Source organism: Nyctereutes procyonoides, unplaced genomic scaffold (assembly GCF_905146905.1).
Source record: "Nyctereutes procyonoides isolate TBG_1078 unplaced genomic scaffold, NYPRO_anot_genome, whole genome shotgun sequence".
NCBI classification, from domain to species: domain Eukaryota; kingdom Metazoa; phylum Chordata; class Mammalia; order Carnivora; family Canidae; genus Nyctereutes; species Nyctereutes procyonoides.
This window is the reverse complement of record NW_026575052.1, coordinates 22,433,487-22,440,988: the sequence shown is the minus strand read 5'-3', so window position 1 is coordinate 22,440,988 and position 7,502 is coordinate 22,433,487. Positions and strand designations below refer to the sequence as shown.

Genomic DNA, 7,502 nt, shown 5'->3' with positions numbered 1-7,502 from the left:
TCAAGGCTATTCTTGAGTGAGACTGAAATGCCTCAGTAATCCATTTCTCACAGGCACCATAAATCGGGTTTGATTTTCCTCCTCACTCAACTGATCATAAGGACTCCTTAGGAGTTTTAGGACTGAAGTGTGGCAGGAGTAGCTATGCTTGGAGTGTGGGGCTCTGGTAAATAGCTTACATCTTAAAGATTTCCTCAAACCTAATTCTGTTTATATCCTATCTCCTTGATGATGGACTGATGCAGGGCCTGCCTGAATTTATGGCTTGGTGGATCAGACAACTCCCACTTCATGATGAACTGTTCAGTTTTCATGGATTCTTGGCATTCAGGCACATTGAGAAAGAGCTGTTTCTTAAAAAGAGAAAAGAGCATAGCTTTCCTACCAATCTCAAAGGTATGCAGCTATGATTCTCCTAACGCTTCTTTCCTCAAGCCTAGCAATTTGATCAATTACAAATCAAACTTCATTGGGTCTGAGGTATCACAAAGGCCAACGGGATGAGTTGGGCTAGCTGGAGAACCTTCCCTTGCTCTGAACTGCCTCTAACTTGGCAGGCTTATGGTTACCTAATAATTACTTCTGGTATTTTCTGCAAATCGGAATAGAGAAAAATGCATTAGGCAAATCAATATCTGCACACTAGGTGCCAGAGTCTGTATTGATTTGCTTCACTGAGAAGACTACATCTGGAATAGTAGCTGCAACTGAAGTCAGACCTAATTAAACTTAGAATAAGCCATTGTAATTCTCCCAAGATCCGTCCATCTTCTGCACAGATTAAATAGGCAAACAAAATAAGATTGTGATGGGGTGATTCTCCAAGACTTTGTAGCAAAAATCTTTTTATTTTTATAGGAATTATTATTGTTTTTGGTTTACTATTTTTATATGGAGGAAAGCTCCATGAGCTTCCCCTTGACTGAACTTAGGAACTAAGGAAATAACCAGCATGTATTCAGTGAACCACAGGCTTTAGATGGCTCAAGCCTAAACTCTCCTATCAGCTCCACTTCAACCTTTGATCAATGATTGTGTTGTAAGGTCCCAGGACTTAAGGGTAACTCAGAAAAATGCAGTCTAATGATGCCATAAAGATCTGTATATGTCACTTTTCCCACTGCACAGTTACAATGACACAGGGCCAAGTTTCCTTTAGGGAAGACTAGGAGGGAGATTTGTGAGATTTTTGTAGGCTCTTTTCTTGGTGGTACTGAGTTTGCCTTTTTTTTTTTTTTTCAAGGAATTCTGAGTCAATGCTGAGATTCAGGCCTCAGAATTGGATTGGACCATGATCCCTTGTCATGCTGATGCAAATCAAACTTCTCCTTACTAGATTGAATCTTTCAAGATATGGGTCAGGTTGGACCTTGGTTAGGACCTTGGTCTTCAGGACCCCAAGATAGAGACCGTTATAGGTCAAACCATTCTGATTATCTTTTCAGCCATGTGGCCTGTCACAGTATTCATGCTCACTTTGCCTCTGGTGTTTGTGCCAGCCTATCAACACCACTGAAAGCCTCTTGCATTTCACTTTTAGCTTAGAATACAGCCACTACAGTGCTTTTCAAAGATTTGCCACTCCTCTCATCAATGTATTTCTCACTGCTTTGCTAAGGGAGTGTTTTTGAACCCTCTCAAAGGAGGGAGAATGAATGGATTATGACAAATTTACTCCAACATTCTTTTCTCCCTACATTACACCAAGGGATTACATGAATGTCGACTTTATTTACAGTAGGCCACCACTGAGTCAAGATTCCTATCAACCATTTAGAACTCACTTCCAGCTCCCTGGGTGAACCAGTTGATATTATTTATTTTTTAAAAAAATATTTATTACTTTGGTGAAAACCTTGTGTTCTTTATGGTTCAAGCTTGTTTCAAGAAGGTGCAACATTTTTATTTATGGTTTGAAATAGACTTTCAGCCATATTAAAAGATGGACGGATAAACTGGTTCCTTAACCAAAGTTAAATGAAGCAGATTCAAGTCCAGGGTTAAATCACAGGTGTTTCCTACCACACCTATACCCAACTTTCCAGAACTTGGTGCTGGAGGAAAGAACTCCAACAGGGAAGTGATTCGGGTCAGGGAGGGGGCAGAGGCTACCTGAGTGACAAAGGGCCTATAATTTTCCACAGCCTGATTCTACCCATTTTCTAAGCTTCCCTAGGAAACAGAGTAGATGAATTACAATATTGTATAGGTCTCTTAGTGTTTTCCTAAATATCTAACATAGTAAATTACTACTCTGAACATGGAGTATTCAATGTGGGGTCAGAAAAGCAAATACTAGATCAATTTCTCAGGATTGTGGACCACTCCCATCTGAATAATCTAGTAACCCAATCTCCATTTGGAACATTCCTTGTGATCCCTATAGACCAAGAGCCCAAAGACACAATTTAGAGGGATAAAACAACAACAACAAAAGCCCATGGACAGAACCCATGGCTTACCAGGAGGCAACTTCAGGCCATAGGTTAAGCACACTGCCAAGGGCTGAGTCAGTGTCTTCCATGTGAAGGTCCTACTCCTCTTCCTATTAATAACCAGTGGGAGCAGTACAGGCTGGAATGCTAGCTCATATCTGCTCCTCTCAGGGGCAGAAGATTCAGTCCTGCTTAGAGGACCTACTGTCATGTGTTTTAAGTACTCAAGAGATCTGAATAAGATTTACGGTTTCGGAGGTAGATAGAATGCATATCTTGGTTTGTGGTGTGGAAAAAATGACTACCCATCATTAAGTGCCAGAAACTGCAGTCATTAGCACAGTGCTATGTGCTCACAATGTCAGCTCACAAAACACATCCCTCTCCCTAGTCACAGGCAGACAGGTAATGGTAACACTAGGGTTTTTAAAACCGTGCCTTAGTACAGGTGCTGGGGTTGCCCATAGAGCTCTTGATGCATAAAGCCTGGACATTCTGCCAATTTTTCTTGAGCAATGACATCAGGAAATTAATAGCTAAGTGGATGTTGTACACGAGCTCATCATCTGTCATCTTTACGTGGCCAATGGCCAAGGCCAGACACAGCACCTTCTTCATCCGGAATTTGATCATGGACTTCACTTCATCCACTTTGGCCACCATGCTCTCATTGTGGGTCAGCAAGGAAGGGAACTTGTCAGCCTTAGTCAGGCCTGGGCCCAGAATTCATAGGATTTGCTAGATCAGAGATTCTGAAGCCAAAAAGACATCATTCTTTTTGGCCAGCTTCTTGACTTTTTTTTTTTTTTTTTAAGATTTGACCTATTTATTCATGAGAGACACACAGAGAGAGGCAGAGACACAGGCAGAGGGAGAAGCAGGCTCTTCACAGGGAGCCCAATGCAGGACTCAATCCTAGGACTCTGAGCACGCCCCGAGCGGAAGGATACACTCAACCGCTGAGCCACTCACACCTCCCTCTTGACTAATTTTTTATTCTTGTTGAGTTTCTTCAGTACCTCAACATCCATAGGGGAAATAGCCACAGCCTTGGCCTCATCACAGAGCTGCTGGTGCCCCAAAACACATATGGAGAACTTGAGGTGGGGAGTGGACTTAAGCCTGATGGTACCCATGAAGCATTTCTCCTTCTGAAAGTCAGAGTTCTTCAAGCCAATCTGCAGCTTCTCTCCAAAAACTTTGGGTGCTTGCTCTGGTTCCCATGCAGGACTTCTCACATCATCTTGTACAGGGTGTTGTGGGAGACTTTGCTGCTCATGGTGCCACGTGCCGCAATAATGTAGTAAAGAGAGTTGTGAGTCCAATGATTATAGAATCTCTGGTAAATAAAGTTGTATCACTAAATTCAGCTTCATTTAGAACTATATTACTCTCTCTATAATCTATGATCTTCTCACATATGTTTCTCAAGTTTTGCTGACATAATTTAGCAAAATCTTGTGTTCTTTGCATGTGCCCCTTCTTTTATGGTTTTACTCTATAACTGATGTCCCAGGGCATGTTGAGATCTGACTGTAGTTTTAGGCCTGGAGCCTCTCAAAGGTAGGACATTGAAGTGAGGGAATAATGATATTTCTGTGATGATAACTACCTTAGATGATGTCTTTATTGGTTGTTCTAGTAGGCAGGGCCAGCTTCATCAGATAGAGGAAGAGGGCTGATCCCATTGGCAATATGGAAGGTTAGGTGGCCTCGGAATCATTCAAATCCTCTCAAATGTCACCATTTTTATTCTCAACATCCTATTCTTTCCAAGTCAGTGCTCTAACTTGTACAGAACAGATCCAGTGAGGATGTTTATTCAACCTATGCTGAATTTTGAGCAGCCCAACAGAACGAGACTTAGCATCTTATTTTTTTGTAGCTACCTTCTTTTACAGCATTTCTCTATGTCTTGAATAGAGAATTTAAATTTTCAACTTGTCATTTTATTTTTTAAGTTTGCCAGTACAGTTGGAAGTAGCCAATTATTTTGGTTATCTATTGCTGTGTAACAAGCCACTTTGACACTTAGTGAGTTAAAACAACAACCTGGTGGTTATCTCTCACTGTTCTGCGAATTGACAGTGTTTAGTGGTACGGATGAGAAGACAAGCATCAGAGAGTTAACAGGGTCTGGGACATTCAAAATATGACCAATATGTCTGGTAGTTGATGCTGGATGTTGGTTGGAGATTCAGCTGGAATTATCGGCTACGTATACCTTGGTTCTATTCCCTATAGCCTGTCTTCATGGTTGCTTTGGATTCCCCATAGCATGGTGATTGAATTCCAAAGAGGAGTGTTTTAAGAGATAGAGGCAGACACTGTAGATCTAAGATCCAGCCTCTGAAGTTCACAGGATTATTTTTGTTATATTTCTATTCATTGAATGAAATAACAAGGATGGCCTATGTTCAAGGGAAAGAGAGGGAACACATGGATGAGTGACAAAACATTTGTGACCATCTTTAATCTCCCATACCAATCCACTTCCCATACAGGAGCAGCCACTTAGTCCTCCAAAGCCTACGAGAGTTCCACCTTCTAATGCTAACTAAATCTGCATTGATTTCTAACTATAATCAATCTCACATTCCCATCTTCTTGAAGATTGATTGCCTATAATCACTTACTGTATTACTTAGGATCCTTAACTGCAGACCAAATAATGCTCTCTAACTAGTTTAAGCGGAAAAGGATTTATTATAGGCCATGAAGTCACTTACAAGAATGTCTAGGAGGACCAGAGAAACAAAATTGAATGCTATGCAAGTAGGAGCAAATAAGCCAAGAGAAAAACCCAGTCACACATGGAGTATTTCCAGTGGAAACCTGGTTGCTGCTCATGCTTGCCATTCAGAATCTAAGGACCAGAGCCTAGACCCAGAGCCCCACAGTGGCAGAAGAATGAAACACCTCTGCCAGTGAGTTTACAGGAGGATTTTAAAACTGTGGTCACATAGCTCTCACTTCTGCTTTCCAGCTGAGCACATGTGGAAGTCTAGCTGCAAAGACACCTTGGAAATATGATCTTGTTTTCCAGCCTCTGGATCAGGGTTCCTAACTTTGACATTATTGACATTTTAGGCCAGGTGCTTTGTTGGGGGACAGGGAACATCCTATACATCCCTGGCCTTTATCTACCACATGCCAATAGCACTGGCCCATACCTCCTCACACTTCTTCAGGTTGTGATAGTCAAAAAACATTTCCAGTCATTGCCAAATGTCCCCCGGGGAGGGGCAAAACTGCCTCCCGTTGAGAATAGTACTCTTGGGATTATAAATATAATCTCATGATATGATAGAGGGGAGTAGGATTGGTACTGAACAAGCTGTCACAAAATAAATTAATGGGACATTAGCGCAGGAGAAAAAGAAATTCCATGATATCTCAAGATCAATGATACATGTAGAAATTAATCAGAATGGAATGAAAGGATCCAACTAGGTTGTGGTGGATGACATGGAGGTCAAAGCCACGCCATGTTTTTCAGTGATGTTGACAATTAGAGTATAGAATAGGAAAAAGCTCTTTGAGTGTGGTTTAGACCCTCCAGGCTTGAGGTTCTGTTAACCTGGCAGGATGGTTCTTATTGTCCATGTGAGGGCTGAGTTCCATTAATCTATCTGTGTTTTTTCACCATCTAACTCTCTTGAAAAATCTATGACAACTCCATAAACTCAATATTAACATCATTACCATCAGTTCTCCACGTTCTTTTCCTCACAATTTTTATTCCTTGAATCTAGGTGTTACTGGGGTGATTTTCTAAAAAGTGGCAATAGGAAACTGATAGACTAGAGGAGGGAGGGAAGATTCTTTACATTATTGTGGATAAGGGTTTTTTGTTCTGTGCAGCTATAAGGATGTCAGTCTCATGGGAAATTGCTTTTGATACAGAATCCCTGGAGAGACAGATGTGGAAAAGGCAGTCATGTTATATTGTGTGACAGCAGAGGGTGAGGCTGCAATTGGTCAGCCAGCTCTAATCTTTACATTAAAACAAGTATTGTGATGGGATAGAAAATTGAGTTAGCAGGTTTTAATCTGCTTGTTCCTGATACATTGGTTGGTGCCAGTTTTATTTATTAAGCACTCACCATGAGCTCAGCCCTGTGAAGGATAAAAGGAAAGTAGAAGACACTGACTTGCCATTAACAACCATTATCAATTATTCATCATTGTTTCCATGTAGTGAGAACTCACAACATGTCAAACATTGGTTGAACTGCTTTACATGTGTTACTTCATTAAATGTTTGAAATAACCCCTATCAGGGATATGCTTTTATTATTTCCATTTTACTTGGTAATATGTTGTGATCAAAGTCTTATGATTGAGCTACACTTTGAAATCAGGTATATGTACCTAACTACTGTGTTTACTGCATACAGGAGCCAAAAGAGTCTAAACTCTCTTTAATCCTTAGGTAGTAGTTCCATAGTTCCCAGACATACTCCCACCAACTTCAAGTCCAGCACAGAGAGGGAGGTTCTCTTAAGAACCCTATATTTCCCAATTGTCTCCATGAAACCCTAATACTGAGTTACCTTGCATTGATTTCAATCCTGTCTCGAACAAACCACTGGGGAAGGGGGCGCAAATTACAGTGTTTGGCAAACTCCAATGGTGAGGTGAGTCTCTACCCCCATCTAGCCTCATGGAGCATGAACAGGCAGTGTAAATTGGAGCTATTCTGCACTTCACTTTCCCTGATCCTGGAGGTCAGTGGGGTTTAGTGGAGAGCTGAATTTCCCCCTCGAACACACAGCAAAGAGATCGAAAGAAGCAGTATAAAGCAGTGCTACTCAGCACTCTACTTTCTGCACCTCTCTTTTGGTTGCCACCCCCAACTGGCATTAACAGGTAGAATGAGATAACAGGAGGTAGAGATAATTGACCCTTGACTCCCCACTCTTTATGAGTAGGGACCAGGAGGGAGATGAACTTCCACCCCTACCCTGCAGCAACAAAATGATATGTCAGCCCCCCACCTTGTAGCCCTCACCCCCACCACATCAGTAGGGAGCTGAGCTTACACCACTGCTTTAAGATAATGAG

The 7,502-nt window shown here is 41.5% G+C and overlaps 1 pseudogene; it reads right to left on the bottom strand.

The window, feature by feature from the left end:
* Positions 1 to 200: 200 nt before the first annotated feature.
* LOC129514075 (60S ribosomal protein L10a-like) lies at positions 201 to 3,714 on the bottom strand (annotated as a pseudogene).
* Positions 3,715 to 7,502: the final 3,788 nt, after the last annotated feature.